Source organism: Notolepis coatsorum (assembly GCF_963971535.1).
Source record: "Notolepis coatsorum genome assembly, chromosome: 12".
NCBI classification, from domain to species: Eukaryota; Metazoa; Chordata; class Actinopteri; order Aulopiformes; family Paralepididae; genus Notolepis; species Notolepis coatsorum.
In genome coordinates this window covers 24753611-24771599 of record NC_140176.1, presented here as the reverse complement: position 1 = coordinate 24771599, position 17989 = coordinate 24753611, and the positions used below count along the sequence as shown (strand labels likewise).

Genomic DNA, 17989 nt, shown 5'->3' with positions numbered 1-17989 from the left:
ACCACACACAGTCACACACACACACACACACACACACAACAACAACAACAACCAGGAGCACACACACACACACACACACACACACACACACACACACACACAACAACCATCAACTCTGAAGACAGGCAGGGCAACTGGACCATCTGTGATTCATGTCGTCTACTACATGGCCTATCCACTGCCAACACTTAAGTGTTTAAGAGAGGCTATGATTGAATAAAACTAGATTAACTATCACTGTTCGTTTAGTACCTCCTCAGTACAAAGTGTACATACACAAGTTACACAACCAAGCATTACGTGGGACAATCAAAGTGCTAATCGTATTGTTAAACACAGGGGGGGATACTGTAGGTCCACTCACGATTGGTGCGTGTTACTAGGCCCTCCGGTTCAGCCCACTCCGTGTCCCATGGTTCCCCTGCAACAGGAAACAGGAAGTAGTTAGGGCACAGTCTGGGCTCAGCTGGTATAAACCACAATGGTTTTGATCTCAGCCTCTTCTTCGATGTACGTCAATCCTCACTGCTTGTTTGCTTGCTTTCTTCACAGAAGACAAAGATATGAGAAAAAGATCTTGAGGTTCATTCCTCAGCCGTTACAGAGAGCAGCGGGCAGAGGTGAGGAACCATGGGTGACAAAGCAATCCAGCATAAAAGTAAACGACCTAATTAAATCAGTCGAACTTCAGCTCAACAAGCCAGCTGTGCCTTCTGATCCTACACACTGGTTCCAAGTAGGCCTAGGCTTTGATATGACTAGACGATCACAGCGGCAGGCTGATCCGTCGATATAGGCTTAGACTTTGAGCAGCTTAGGAGAAACCCAATTAAGGAGATAGGGGCTGATAAGTGGGCACAGCCGGGGCAGATGGGAAGAGAGAGAATTATATGTGTCAGCAGTGCAACGCCAGCAAAGCCCCCCCTCCCCCCACACACTCATTTAAAACATATAGCCTAACCTAAAGTAGTAGTAGGCCTATATCAATTATGGATACATAAATACATTTTCGAATATTCGCTACATTTCAAAAAAGCTAATAGTTTGCCGAATAGTTTCAACACAGGACATAATTTGACATAATCTGTTACAGCGCTGAACTGAACGGCATGCTGGGTACAATTCGCTAGGTAGCCAGGTAGTATAACAGCTACAAGTAATAGCTGGGAGAACAGAAAAGAAAGATGAAGAAAGAGACAGGAGATGTTACATGGTATAAACGTGTTGTACGTTTGCCATGTTGTTTCACTAAGCTCACATATTTCAAGCGTCAGTGATGTAACTTTCGGAATTAATGCTTTTCTTCCTGGAAAGAATGCTAGCTTGTGCAACAAAAATAAATTCACATACGAATCGTGATTCTATCTCTCGATTCACAAATCGATTCACAAATTCCAGAAACCTATTCATATTTTGCTTTTATGACTTTTATTTAAATAAAAATTCAGACCAGAAGCCGTAGTATTGTTGTATACAATTGAGCCACTTGTCATTTTGTCAATGAATGTGAATGAGATGTTTCAAAATGACGCACATGAACGGTACCGACTAGGGATGGGTACCGAATTCGGTACTTTTGAGGCACCGAACCGAAACACGTCGGTACTACCGAGTATCGAATCAAGTGAGAAACCGATTTTTTTTTTAAAAAAAATAAAAGAAAAAAAGTTTTTTATTATTATTGTTATTTTTTTTTATTATTTTTTTTTACCTTTTTTCTTTTCATGTCAACGTTCACACGCACAATATATGCTTACCTAGGATTTGACTTGATTCAACAACAAAGCAGTCGGAGCAATGACAAGCCGAAAACTGTCGAAATTGTAGTTATTTGAAGTTTGGATTTTTTTTTTTACGACTGAGGTAGGTAAATTAAATTTCTTGTACCGAAAAAAGGTACCGTTGGGTACCGGTATCGATTCACAGGTACCGGTACCGGTACCGGTATCGGTTCAAATGTGAAAGGTACCCATCCCTAGTACCGACCTGGTAACACTGATAACACTGCGAACATGACAACGTTAGCTGCTAGTACGTTAGCTGGGAAACGTTCTCGCCCATGGAAATATAATAAGAATTTCACCTAGCTCTGAAGCTGCCCTCTGTCACAACTGCAATTCTTCCACCACAGCCACATCACAAATCATATCCTGGAGCAGAAACAGAGACTATAGGAGCTGCCGCACCACCAGCTGAATCCTGCGCCCCTTATCTGACCAACCATATCCCAAATACATGTTCTGCAATGATTACAAAATGTTTAGCTGCCACATACTGACAATCCCTTCTGTTGAAACTGAACTTATTTAAATTGGTTCTAGATTGGGCCTATTAAATAAAGCGTCAGCAGCAGCCTGCTTTTGGTAGACCTGCCCACATCCACATGGTTAAAGTAGAAAGAAGAAAAAGGTGCATCCAGAGGCCACATCGTTACCAGTGTTGCAAGCCTGGATAATACGACACAAATCAGAGAACACACAGGAACCTTGTGAGAAGCACAGACAGGGGAAAGAAGTAGATGCACAAATATACGCACAAGTAAACGCAACCACAACACACACATTCATACGGGTTTTCAGTGCGTAATAAAAGCTTAAAGTCGTTGGCGGTCTAAATCAGGACTCTACAGTGCGAGCATTTCACTCGCATTTGCCCCTAAAAATTGATTTGTGCGAACCAGAAAAATAATTTAGGAGCACAGTGTGCGAGCTATCGCTTTGCGTAGTCAATGCGCAATTGTCATTTCATAATAGACACGGATCAGTGCGGACCAGCTCTGTACAACTCATCTCGAGTCACGCTGCTTCCATGTGCAACGGAAACTCTGCGAGCAACGGTTCCAATGGTCTAACATGCTTTGCATCCTCGCCTCCTGAGTCCTTAGTGTCCAGACATGTGCTCCTTGGGAAAAAGCCAAAAGGTTAGCGTAGAGCCCTGTAAATGCTTTTTCTGGCGAAATTCTGAGATTCTCTGTACGTTCTGTACATTCCTTGCATAATAGTTCTTCTGACCAAATTCAGTATCAAATTCAAACGTGTGTTTTGACGTTGCATAGGGCTCTTCTTATCTTAGCCCCCCCCAAGTTATTATTATGTATCATAGAGGAGGCATTCAAACCCTTATCACCATGTGAAACCGACTCCACTAGCAATGTTACCTCCGATGTTTTTCTCAAAGCCAGGAAAGACCCTGAATTCTCCCTGAGCTCTCAAAATTACTTGCAACGCGTTGCAAGGAGTGGCAAATAGAACTAACTGAATAAATGGTGGTTTTAAATAAATAAAAAATAAATGGAGTAAGCTCGCCATGTGCAGCTCATGTGACGCATTACAGGAAGTGAGAAGGACCTGGTCAGTCTCCCTTTGAAAGGTCTCCATTAACAGCTATGCTGCTAAGATGTAGGTCCAATAATCAGCAAAGAAGTAGCCATGCATGGTTCCATTCCATCACCGTTCAAAAGACAACCAGTGATTAGCCTTTTCTCCACAGAAGTGGGGTTGACTGTACAATGGCCTGGAGTGTTTAGAATTGGAAGACGGAGAGAGATATGGAGAGAATTCTACATATAGTATAAGGCCCTCATCTACCATAGGGCCGGGGCGATAAATCGATAGCGATTGATAATTAAAAAAATATAAAAGAATGTTAGTGGGTGGAAGTCGATGGGTGGTAATCTGGACGTTGTGGACAGCGACTCCTACAGGTCGGTTGGGGGACGCCTGCACAGCAGAGACAGGAAATGGAGGGGGTAGTGTGAGCCTCCCACACGTTACACCTCGCCAATGAGAGTCCGCGCTGGCAGGTGAAAAGATGTGACAGGCTGCCTCCTCGTGTATCGGAGGGGACACGTGATACAAGGCTTCTATCCTCCCTACAACCGGCCAGTGGGGGGCATATGCGAGCAACGTTCAAGACAGGGAAGGGGAGAATTGGCACGGCTAAATTGGGATGGGAGAAAAAATTGAAAAAGTGGATAAAAAATATATATATATAAAAGAATTTAAATAATTACAAATTTAAAATTTGACCTGCAACATGGCAGTTTTAAAACCAGAGACAGTGGACAGACTTGTCTTTCTTGCCTGCAACTTAAAGTAATGGCTTTGCTTGTCCAAATGACAATACTGACCAAATTGAGATTTATTTTTCTCTTGTCCATTTATTTAGTTTGCTTTCTAATTTAAAATACAGTTTGAAACCGTCTGTACACAGTAGGCTATGTGTGCTAGCAGAGCTAGTCTCCAGTCGCGAGTCACGGTGCACATGTGCGGTGGTTTGTCCACCAAAAAAGCGCCAAAAGATAGAAAATAAACTAGCAGAGCCAGAACTGTTCAACTCCCCTGGAGCCACAGCCAGCAGAGAAGCCGGTTTACTTTCGCTTTCAAACCAGCTGCAGCCTGAGAACTGGAGTGTGAGGGTAATGTAACACTAAAGATGGCGGCAACGACAAAGAATTGCTGCAAAATAAACATACATCTGTTATCTGTTAAAAAATATATATATGTGTTTAATACTTATAACAAAATCGATAATTATCGATATCGAGTGATATGATAACATTATCATATCGTTATATAATTTTTGGCCATATCGCCCAACCAGCCCTAATGGCTAATCTACCATAAGAGAAGGCAATCAGGTCAAGAGTCACTGAATGATCACACACATGCACGCGCTCATGGACACACAAACACGCTCCCACTCAGTATCTTGAGCTAAGTGAACAGAGTGGAGTGGAGTCAGAGGGCTGCCAGCAGATTAGAGTTGAAGGGTTGTTCTCCAAGAGAAGGACACCATTGTACTCTTCTCTCTCGAACACACAGACTCATCCATGCGCACATGTAGAACACATACTGTACACAAAATGCCTCTTCAGAGGCTTCAGTCCCAAATTTACCTACTGTACTATCTCAAACCATGCCTTCTTTTCTTGAATCTTTTCCTGATACTCCAATCACAACTGTTGCTTCGTTTGTCCAAGGGAAGCAAGCAACCGTTTCCAGTTTCCCCAGATCCGGGAATCCAGAATGCTGACATCAATGTACAGTTCATGCATTGCCATGGCTCAATGTCGCTGGACATGTTCATGGCTCTTTAGGCCACAGTTGGACATCTTTACTCCCATTGGAAACCTGAGCGTCCGCTCTCTAATCTCCCTTATGATATGACAGAGACCCCCAGGGCAGGGGTCATTATGAGGGTATCACAGGTTCTCCTATAAAATGAGGAATAATTCAATTTCATGATTATTTCAATAACAATAGCACATGATTTATCCCCCCACCCCCTAGAATTCAAGCTTTCTGACAGACCACTCTTGGAGGGATGAAATAAAACCTCAACCCCTCCCATCAATCATTAGTCAGCATTATTCATACGGATGTAGCCATTAATTACCATCTGTCAATTCAGCGGTATTCTATCATAATCATCATATTGTTGTATCTACCATCCGTCAGCACTGCTTACTGTCCATTATACAGCTGTAAGCGTTATTCAGTATTTCCTCGGATCGTTTTGTCCTCCTGTATCTCTCAGGACACTGAGGCTATGCATCTTCCACCATCTCCGTGTATGCTTTCGGCCAGGACATGCCGACTTGCACCAACAGATATCAAGTCATTGTTACAACATTAATAGTAGTAAGCTCTAAGCTGTCAATTGCAATTCCAGTACAAAGTAGGGCTGGGGGCGATTAATCAAGTTAAAATTTCAATTAGGAGAACAATATAAATCGAGATAAAACGATTATTGTGCCACATACCGTGTTGTAGAAGATGACAGAAAGGCAGCCTTTGGTCGAGAAGAAAGGTAAAACGCTGTCGTCATGCGTTTTCAAATCAATGAGTAATCCTATTTAATAATCATGATTTCAATATCAATCAAAATAATTGTGATTATGATTTTTGCCATAATCAAGCAGCCCTAGTACAAAGGGTCCCTTCTTTTGACACTGGAAGAACAAAGCTGATACCATTTTTGACCAGCACTACTTTCTTCCATTTTATGCCGTGAGTCCTTTTTTCTCGTCACTGAAAGAGCAGACAAATTATTCTAACCCAAGTACACTCCCATTCACTTCTGATGGAGATGACCGTTTCCATGTTTCGCCCCATTATTTCCTTGTTTATAATGTTCACTTCAGACTGAGCCAAGTAGAGTTGGTCGATTACGGTGCTCGGTCCAGGAGGTTGCTGCAGGTCCAGTGGAGTTAAGTGGGTCAAAAGGAACACACCGCACGCTGCAATTAGATGAACAGGACTTCCATCTGTTGCCCTGTTTTAACTCACATGCATGTGAGGATATTTTTGCTAATGATTGAAGTCCTAGTCAACTCACTGTAGTGTGCAGTGCACTCCTCCTGACTGACTAGTTTATCATGTTTATAATGTCATGATCACGTGCGGGCCTGTTCCACTACAGCCATCAGGTGTCAGGCATTAGGCTTCAGTATGTAAATATGTGTTTGAATAAACAATTGGAGGGCAGTTCATTTCACAGTATGATTTCCAGTGTCCCAGATTCATGTAATCCCATTAATGTAAAGTAATCACAACTGTCTTGCAACATGTGCATTTACCAGTATGTTTATATGTGACAAATTTCTCTCTCTCTCTCTTTCGCTCGGTCATGAAAAGCCTTGGGGCAATAGAAGGCTCTGATTACTTAAAATAACAAAATTAATTAGTTAGAAACAAATTATCTTTTACTTTGGATTTGTTGATTTTGGGGAAACGGCGACAGCCCTAAAAATCATATAACGAATTCCAATCCATATAGGCTAATGTTCATAGATTGAACATTTCAGCTGTAGAATTTTTTTTTATATGGGTGTTTCCATCATTCGTTTTAGCGCCCATGGTTATCTCCCCACAGTGCCTTGTTCTGAAAGTGGTGCAATTGTGTTTTGAATCATTGACCTAGTGAGCTGGACCTCACTCACAGATGAACTGCCGCCACTGTCAACAGCGATTCAGAGTAGTAAACTTTAAGCATTAGCTGGAGAGATCCAGCATCTGTTACTTACAGACCTACACCACTTGCTTTAGTGGAATGAAAAACTACTTTCAGGGGAAAATCTATTTTTCCATCACGGACAAAGTCAGAAATTCAAGGTCACGTTGCTTTTAGATTTTACGTGGCTATTGGCATTGGATACGGAGGCACAGACACCACTTTTTCATGCTGATACGACGAGTATCGATCCAATCCATTACTTTTACCACCGAGTTTTGAAATAACAAAATGAGATTACTGCAGAGACAACAAAGTGGCCTGCAGTGTGTGCACTCACTGGCTCGCTAGCCAAACTAATCACATTTTTCACGCTCCAACTTCCAACACCCGACCATCATCTACAATTTAGGACCATTAGTTTGTTGTCATTGGACAAAAATGAACCAGTACTAGGGGTGCACCGATATATCGGTCGGGTATCGGTATCGGCCGATAAGTGCCTTGTTGACTGCTATCGGCCTATAAGCTCAAATGTGCCGATAGCAGTCGCCGATAAATAACCATAAATTTTTGTAGCGTCAAAAGGCACAAAAAAAAAGTTCACTCGCGACCTACCTGCACAACGCCCGCCGTCCCCCACACACAAGCTACTGCATCAAAGTTACTTTATGATTAACAAGGCATTCGTTTTGTGGCATTAACGTTATATAGTTACTTAGTGTTACACGGACAATAACATCAGCATATTATTATTACCCATAGCAGCAAGGCATTACTTCGAGTCCGTTCATTAGCTACCGGGAGATGCAAGACTAACGTTACTGGTGAAAATGTGATTTGCGTTGGAATACTCCTTTGCCAACTTGCTGTACTTTGCTTGCAGGTCTGCAGCCATTATTGCTGGATTATGAATAGCCCAAACTTTAGCCAAGGTAACGTTATGGCTAAACCTTTAACAATAGTTAACGCTAGCTTTCGGTTAGCTGTTCAATGCTATTAATAACACAACTCCCCGTCAACACCCTCTCTCGGGAAGATGGCATTTAAGAAAGTATCTGCTGTTAAAATGACACAAACATTTGTTTTGTGGCATTAACGTAACGTTATATAGTTAGTGTTACACGTTCAATAACAAGCATATTATTTACCCGAAAGTTAGCAGTAAACAAGGCATTACTCCGTTAGTCCGTTCATAGCTGAGTTCCATTCCGTTGCTCATTCCGTACCAACAGGGTACAAAATAGTCACACGCCCACCGCCACAGGCTGGTAGATTTAATGTTTGGCCGTCATAAATTAAGGCCTGGGCGCCATCTGGCGGCCAACAAAATCCACTGCATGCGTCGCCATTAATATGATATGAGTAGCCTCCAGCTGGAGGGAGAAATGTCGTGGGAGCGGGCGAAAGTTGCCCAATCTGGAACAATCTCCGGGGCTGCAGCTGGCCCCTATTGGATGCGGGCGTGGTGAGTTTAAACGAAAGTGAAACTGTGTGTGTGTGTGTGTCACGTCTCACGTGTCCGTTCTAATGTTTACAAACAATGAACCTTTAAATGTAAATGAGATGCGCTCTGCTCACGAGATCAAGTTTGTAACATGAGACGCACACAAGGTCTGTCTTCATCCGTTCTTTAGCCTACAAAAAAACCTGCAATCGTGTTTTTGATTGTGCTCTGATATTTAATTTTGCATTTGATTTGACCAAATATGTGGAGGCATATTTTGTACCCTGGTTATTTCGCGTTTGTAACGTCATAACATCAGTGGAGGCTGCTGACTGATTAATAATAAGCTCTCTTTATTTCGCGGAGCATAATGTGATTTCGCGTTTGTAACGTCATAACATCAGTGGAGGCTGCTGCTGACTGATTAATAATAAGCTCTCTTTATTTCGCGGAGCATAATGTATAATGTTATTTCGCGTTTGTAACGTCATAACATCAGTGGAGGCTGCTGACTGATTAACTCGTAACGTCATAAACCAACTACCAGATTCACTCGTCACTGTACATCAGTGGAGGCTGCGTAACTGACTAACTGATTAACTAGAAACTGCACATTGAGGGGGTTTGAATCACGCTACATCAGTGGAGGCTGCTGACCAGATTATTATTATATTATATTAGGGGTGGACGGTATTATTATTATTATCTATTATTATATTATTATTCCATACAAGGCTGGATGCATTACAGACTCCGCTAACATCCCTTGTTGCCTTGTAGGTGGCAAGTATGGATTTGTTTATCTTGTTTGAAGTTGTTTTAATATGTTCTTTAATTCTTTTGCTTCCATATTGTAAATAAATTCGCAATAAATTATTTGCATTTAAAACTATTAACGCTGACTCATTCCTTCAGTCCACTCAAAATTATGCTAATATTCCTTATGTTGTTTATGATATTAATTGAAAATAGCATACGAGAGTATTATATAGTAATAATAACACATGGCGATATACTAAAAAGCTATTTATAATTTTTGGCTGGTAAAACATCTGGATGGCTGGTAGTTTTTAAAATCTACCAGCCAAATGGCTGGTAAGTCAAAAAGTTAAGTTTGTTCCCTGCGTACCAAACTACCCATTCTGCAATCTGTTAATAAAGTTTTCAACCAGACAAATGTATAGAAAGGCTTTGTTTTATTATAACATTTGTTGCAGTAAAATCATTATGTCTCATTTGGTCATGCTGTGGAGCGCTGGTCGGCGGGCCGGGCAACTAACGTATTCGCTCTCGCAAACAGAACAATGGCGGCATGCCCGAAAGTAGAAAATGAATAAACGCTTGCCGATTGGTGGTAAGGACAGCAGGAGGTGGGTGCTAGCGGTGTGGTGTAATTGGCCGAATCGACTGTCAATCAAAATGGTTCCATTGCATTGGTTGAAAGCTCTGGTTGAGAGAATAGTATCCCGCTGCAGGCCGCCAGAATGGTTCCATTGCATTGGTTGAAAGCTCTGGTTGAGAAAATAGTATCCCTCTGCAGGCCGCCAGACGATACTGGGAGAGAGATAGTGATACCATAAACATATTTCTTGATGTTTCCTTTTTTAAGTAAGTAAAGAGGCCTACAAATACAAACATACACATACAAATATACAGTAGTTTCATTAAAAAAAAATTAAAAAAAATTAAAAAAAAAAATTAAAAAAATTACAAATACTTATATACAAATATCGGTATCGGTATCGGTATCGGCCGATAGTGTTAGTTGAACAATCGGTATCGGTATTGGTGGCCAATTTTCATATCGGTGCATCCCTAACCAGTACATATCCAGTATACAGCATCTAAACCCTAAAAAGATCTTCTCCGATAGCCTAGGGGTCCATCTCTCCTTGGGTTGTGAAAGGTTTGAGAATCTAGCTGCTCTTTCTAAGCTAAGAGGCCGTCAGCGGTCACTGTGTGCTCTGCTTAGGCCTGTCACGATAACACATTTTGCTGGCCGATTAATTGTCCCAGAAATTATTGCAGTTTTGAGAAAAATTTCCACTAATATGATAATAGCGTAATAATGCAAGGAAACCGTTTCAAAGTGCAATACACTTTTATTTCTAGAGAATATTAACAAAAGGAGAGAGAGAGAGAGAGAGAGAGAGAGAGAGAGAGAGAGAGAGAGAGAGAGAGAGAGAGAGAGAGAGAGAGAGAGAGAGAGAGGAGAGAGAGAGAGAGAGAGATTATCATGACAGGCCTAGCTCTGTGATGCGGGTTGCTTTACTGTGTGGCCGACTGGCCGCAGCCAAGGGATGCAGAGCCCAAGGACTGAAGAGTCAACACAATGAAAAGAAATGCTCCGACAGAGTGGGAACATAATGACCGCATAAGCAGGAAGGGAAGAGGTGAAGGAAGGTGGGAGACGAAAGGAGGAGAGAGGAGAGTCCCACCCATTGTTCCACATACACTGGCAAACTTGCCTCCATCCTTCTCTCAAATCATCCTCTCCTTTTCCGTGTGGTGTAAGTGAAAAGAGGGAGAGAGATGTGGCTTCACTCATTTCTCCCGCTTGTCTCCTCGATCCCATGCTAACTTTGTGACCCTGTGCTCGTGTGTGGTATGTAATGCGCGTCTTGTGTGTGTGCATGCTTGTGTGTCAGCAGCGGAGTGATGACACGGCATTGTGAGAAGTGGCTGCCATTAACAACCTCTCACCTGTCTGGTCGTCATGACAACATTGACAAACTACTAGCCGAGCGGCCGGCAGCCAAAACAGCATGCAAACAGATAGCGCCCTGGTAGAGCTCACACACATCTCCAAAACACATCATCCGCCTACTCCTGCGTCTTTGAAAATAAACAAAAACATGTTCCTGAGTGTCTGCGAAAACCATGATATATGACACCAAATGACAAAAAAAACGCCTGGAGCCTATAGCCAGAGAAAGAGGAGATGGATGACTGTGGTAGTTTTGAATGGGGAAATCCCTAACAGTAAACATGGCAGAAACAACAAAGCTACTTTCTACAAAACAAACATATTATTCAGAGAAAATAATTAAATGTGATGTGAATGAAATTATAATTGACTGCATTTTGAGGTGAAATGTGAATCTTAACACTTTGGTTGCCTTGGGTTAAATTCATGATATACCATAGGTTGCCGGCTCTATTTGTCTATGGAGAAGTACCCCTTCTTTGCATGGCTATAACTTTTTAAATTCTATTGCTACATTGCCATTATTAGGGCCCATTCAAAGTCCTATATGTATTGTTCATTGTGTAGCAACGTTAAACTTTTTCATTCACATATTCATAGTAAAGTATGGTCTAATGTATAAGTATGTTTTCATCTCTTTCTGCAGCTTTCTCCAGAACGTGATCTATAGCCCCAAATGCATTATATTGATGATGCAATACAGTTTTATGGCAATCAGCGCGATATAAAAAATTCCAACTAGACGTACTTCTAGAAGTTACTACACGTCATCTGATGTTGACCGGATGGGCTAGGGGGCGTTTATAATTCCGTGGGCAGCGGTATACCAATCATCTAATGTGGGTCAAATGTTGATAATAGCAGTTAGTATCGAAGACGGTAACGTTACACGCTAAAACTCACCCCAGTCTCCGCGCGCCGTTGGGCGATCATCGTAGAGTAGAAATCTTATCATTATGGGATGTAGATTTACCCGGTCCATCTCCAGCTTGTATAATGGTATATACGTCCAAATCATGTTGTTTATCGAGTTATTGGCAATCGATCACTGTGTATTGTGACGAGCTAGAATGCCGGGACCTATAGCGAGTGCCCGGAAGTAATACGGACGTCCAGCACAACCTCTATGCCACTTCCTGTTTAAGCGATTGCGCCGATCGGCCACCAGATGGCGCTCCTGAACCGCCAAAGAGCTCAGTGGGTCCTCCTGGTGGATCTCAGGCCAGCGGAGGGGACATATGAATCCGATCGCAGATTTTTGAAATATTGATATAAGGACGCTGTACAGCGTCCTCCGGCAACTTGAGCATGGCCGGCAATGACGTCTAAACACGTTTCATGGCAGCCAAAGTGTTAAAAGATGTTTAAAATAAACACACCAATCTCATCAATCGTGAAGAATGGTTGCCATGATAACTAGGTGGAAGAGACCACTAGATGACACATAACTTAGACGACTCAGAAGTGCATAAAGAAAAAGAAAAAAAACGATTTACCATTCTGTGCCGTCAGTAATTTACTAGTCCCGCGTAGCCGCCATACCTGTCTCTCCACACTAGGGCTGTTCGGGCTAAATACTGTGGCATCCATTTCAGTGCTAGCATACGTTAACACTTTAAGTGCCGGAAACGTGTTTAGGCGTCTTTCCTAGCCATGCTCAAGTTGCCTAGGACGCTGTAACTCGTCTTTGATATCAATATTTCAAAAATCTGTGATCAGAATCATATTTCCCCTCTGCAGCCTTCACACACAGTTCTGATCTCCTCTCAATCCTCTGGCGGTTCAAGAGCGCCATCTGGTGGCCGATCGGCAGATCGCCCAACAGGAAGTCATGTGGATGAAGTGGTGATCACCCATATTACTTCCGGGCACTCGCTATAGGTCCCGGGACTCGAGCTCGACACAATACATAGCGATCCGTTGCCAATAACTCGATAAACAACATGATTTGGACGTATATACTATTATACAACCTGGAAATGGACCGGGTATTTCGACATCCCATAATGGAAAACTGTCTATCCCACGCTGATCGCCCAACGGCCCGAGGAGACTGGGGTGAGTTTTAGCGTGTAATATTACCGTGTTCGATACTAATTGATCTGATGAACATATGACCCACATTAGATGAATGGTATAACGCTGCCCACGGAATTATAAACGCCCCCTCGCCCATCCGGTCAACATCAGATGACGTGTAGTAACTTCCAGAAGTACGTCCAGTTGGAATTTTTTATATCGCGCCGATTGCTATCAAACTGTATTTCATCATCAATATAATGCATTTGGGGCTATAAATCACGTTCTGGAGAAAGCTGCAGAAAGAGATGAAAACATACTTATACTTTAGACCATATTTTAGTATGAATATGTGAATGAAAAAGTTTAACGTTGCTACACCATGAACAATACATATAGGACCTTGAATGGGCCCTAATAATGGCAATCTAGCAATAGAATTTAAAAAGTTATAGCCCTGCAAAGAAGGGGAACTTCTCCATGTTAAATAGAGCTGGCAACGGATGGTATATCATGAATTTAGCCTTAGGCAATCAAAGTGTTAACATAGTCTAGTGGAAAAGCGTCATATGAGATATTTTTGAGCATTTCAAATCAATAAATCCGTTAGGATGACTGCATATGACACCAGATGGCTGATGTGAATTGCCGATAATGCATTAGCCTGCATGTGGATTTGTTGGAACGTCTTCTTAGTCCAGGTTATCAAGCCGGGTGATAATTTGCTATAGCCTTGCAAAACAAAAAAATGACCTTGAGATATCTATTCTCAGGGTAGCTGGCAGGTGGCGAAGAGGACAAACGGTGCGTGATTCACAAACAATGACGTCATCGATCACCCAAAAAGCAAGTCGTTTTTGCTAAACAAAACAAAAAGTGGTGATCGTGAGCCGTCGGGGAAGGAGCAGGTTGACTCAGCTGCCCCGTTCCACAGACGGCGAGCCGGAGGGCAGCAGGAATAATGATGGGGTCTGGTCTGGGACACGGTCCAGCAGTCATCTGACACCACTCTCCCAGGCCCTGGGTAATGACTAATGAAAAGGGATATTACCCCAACCCCAAGCAATAGACTGGCCCTGAATGATGAATCCCCTCTACTGTGTAGACGGATTGACTGGCACAACGTTAAAGAGGCACTTCAAAAAAAAAAATTAATAAAAATGATTTATTTTGCACATAATCTCACACATGTCCATTACAGTTTTACACACATGTTCATTTAGTTTGAATATGGCCACCGGTGATGTCATCAGGAACATTGAATCCTTGTGTTGTGTTACTTACAGCTCCATGCAATGATGTAGATGGAAAATCATCGCTGGTGGCCATATTCAAACTAATTTACTCAGGATGTTTTTTTCTGGATGTGTGTGAGATTATGTGCCAAATAAATAAGCATTGTTTTTTTTGGTGAAGGTCAGGCCAGGGCTGGTGAACGATGTTTTCATTCACGTCTAGTCTCTATCTAGGACACTGGTTCTCAACCTTTCAAGGACCTCCGGATTGTTTAACATTAGGCTGTGGACCCCCAGTTGATGAGATTCTGTCTCAGAGACCTCTATCTGATAAGATTGATGTTGTTACATAATGACTATGTCCACAATTCTATAGCTGAGAGCTTTCACAGACACGGTTCTAGTGTTTTCTGACGAACCAGCCAAAGAGCTCAGTGGGTCCTCCTGGTGGATCTCAGGCCAGCGGAGGGGACATATGAATCCGATCGCAGATTTTTGAAATATTGATATAAGGACGCTGTACAGCGTCCTCCGGCAACTTGAGCATGGCCGGCAATGACGTCTAAACACGTTTCATGGCAGCCAAAGTGTTAAAAGATGTTTAAAATAAACACACCAATCTCATCAATCGTGAAGAATGGTTGCCATGATAACTAGGTGGAAGAGACCACTAGATGACACATAACTTAGACGACTCAGAAGTGCATAAAGAAAAAGAAAAAAAACGATTTACCATTCTGTGCCGTCAGTAATTTACTAGTCCCGCGTAGCCGCCATACCTGTCTCTCCACACTAGGGCTGTTCGGGCTAAATACTGTGGCATCCATTTCAGTGCTAGCATACGTTAACACTTTAAGTGCCGGAAACGTGTTTAGGCGTCTTTCCTAGCCATGCTCAAGTTGCCTAGGACGCTGTAACTCGTCTTTGATATCAATATTTCAAAAATCTGTGATCAGAATCATATTTCCCCTCTGCAGCCTTCACACACAGTTCTGATCTCCTCTCAATCCTCTGGCGGTTCAAGAGCGCCATCTGGTGGCCGATCGGCAGATCGCCCAACAGGAAGTCATGTGGATGAAGTGGTGATCACCCATATTACTTCCGGGCACTCGCTATAGGTCCCGGGACTCGAGCTCGACACAATACATAGCGATCCGTTGCCAATAACTCGATAAACAACATGATTTGGACGTATATACTATTATACAACCTGGAAATGGACCGGGTATTTCGACATCCCATAATGGAAAACTGTCTATCCCACGCTGATCGCCCAACGGCCCGAGGAGACTGGGGTGAGTTTTAGCGTGTAATATTACCGTGTTCGATACTAACTGATCTGATGAACATATGACCCACATTAGATGAATGGTATAACGCTGCCCACGGAATTATAAACGCCCCCTCGCCCATCCGGTCAACATCAGATGACGTGTAGTAACTTCCAGAAGTACGTCCAGTTGGAATTTTTTATATCGCGCCGATTGCTATCAAACTGTATTTCATCATCAATATAATGCATTTGGGGCTATAAATCACGTTCTGGAGAAAGCTGCAGAAAGAGATGAAAACATACTTATACTTTAGACCATATTTTAGTATGAATATGTGAATGAAAAAGTTTAACGTTGCTACACCATGAACAATACATATAGGACCTTGAATGGGCCCTAATAATGGCAATCTAGCAATAGAATTTTAAAAGCTATAGCCCTGCAAAGAAGGGGAACTTCTCCATGTTAAATAGAGCTGGCAACGGATGGTATATCATGAATTTAGCCTTAGGCAATCAAAGTGTTAACATAGTCTAGTGGAAAAGCGTCATATGAGATATTTTTGAGCATTTCAAATCAATAAATCCGTTAGGATGACTGCATATGACACCAGATGGCTGATGTGAATTGCCGATAATGCATTAGCCTGCATGTGGATTTGTTGGAACGTCTTCTTAGTCCAGGTTATCAAGCCGGGTGATAATTTGCTATAGCCTTGCAAAACAAAAAAATGACCTTGAGATATCTATTCTCAGGGTAGCTGGCAGGTGGCGAAGAGGACAAACGGTGCGTGATTCACAAACAATGACGTCATCGATCACCCAAAAAGCAAGTCGTTTTTGCTAAACAAAACAAAAAGTGGTGATCGTGAGCCGTCGGGGAAGGAGCAGGTTGACTCAGCTGCCCCGTTCCACAGACGGCGAGCCGGAGGGCAGCAGGAATAATGATGGGGTCTGGTCTGGGACACGGTCCAGCAGTCATCTGACACCACTCTCCCAGGCCCTGGGTAATGACTAATGAAAAGGGATATTACCCCAACCCCAAGCAATAGACTGGCCCTGAATGATGAATCCCCTCTACTGTGTAGACGGATTGACTGGCACAACGTTAAAGAGGCACTTCAAAAAAAAAATTAATAAAAATGATTTATTTTGCACATAATCTCACACATGTCCATTACAGTTTTACACACATGTTCATTTAGTTTGAATATGGCCACCGGTGATGTCATCAGGGACATTGAATCCTTGTGTTGTGTTACTTACAGCTCCATGCAATGATGTAGATGGAAAATCATCGCTGGTGGCCATATTCAAACTAATTTACTCAGGATGTTTTTTTCTGGATGTGTGTGAGATTATGTGCCAAATAAATAAGCATTGTTTTTTTTGGTGAAGGTCAGGCCAGGGCTGGTGAACGATGTTTTCATTCACGTCTAGTCTCTATCTAGGACACTGGTTCTCAACCTTTCAAGGACCTCCGGATTGTTTAACATTAGGCTGTGGACCCCCAGTTGATGAGATTCTGTCTCAGAGACCTCTATCTGATAAGATTGATGTTGTTACATAATGACTATGTCCACAATTCTATAGCTGAGAGCTTTCACAGACACGGTTCTAGTGTTTTCTGACGAACCAGCTCGCATTCACAGCAGAACCAAAGTTCCACTGCCCTCCGTCATCAACGTTAAAGCTCAATGCACAAGGCAGGCAGAAATAAACACAACAGTGGTAAAATGGCGGATCACATTGATTATCTGCAAGCTTTCGCTTTGTTACTTCAGATATTTGTGTTGATCCAACAATCCAGCATGCACCAACTCTTTCTTGTACTACTCTCTAGCTTTCCCTGGAACTCTGTTGATGCTCAAATCGCCACCAAGCATTTTGTTTCCTCTGCAGACCACTGCAAATTATTCTTTTCCATTGACTTGGACAATGTTGACCTTCATCCCTTTCCTTCCAGCCTAGAATATGACGACACACCCACTGATGATGTCACAGTTCGCGAGGCAAAACAGCTCCAGCTGAGAACCACGTTTTTCTGGTTGCGAACCACTTAATTTTCGGTCTGATACGTGTCGGCCGGTTCAAAATTAGGCTCGGGAACCGGAACCGGCACAGAGCCCTGCCGTGTGAAAGGCCTATAAGTGAAACACCTATGTTCAGAATAGTCACCAATACTTGTATACATTTTCTATTTGGCCTCACATCTTATGAATGAAGTGAAATTAAACTATTGCCAATTTCTGGGTACTCCTCCCTGGACCCCGTTTAGAACCAATGGTACCCAACTGGTCTTCTTCTGAACTTGAAGTAGTTTCATCTCAGTTTATCTAATCTCTGCTTTTCTT

At 42.4% G+C, this 17989-nt stretch overlaps 1 protein-coding gene across 1 annotated transcript in view; it reads right to left on the bottom strand.

The window, feature by feature from the left end:
- Window positions 1-17989, bottom strand: part of LOC311238463 (NEDD4-like E3 ubiquitin-protein ligase WWP1) — an 88236-nt gene that overhangs the window by 49715 nt on the left and 20532 nt on the right. The window contains exon 2 of the mRNA XM_084326543.1: window positions 365-421. The gene's annotated coding sequence lies outside the window, so the exon portion shown is untranslated. The remainder of the gene's footprint in view (window positions 1-364; window positions 422-17989) is intronic.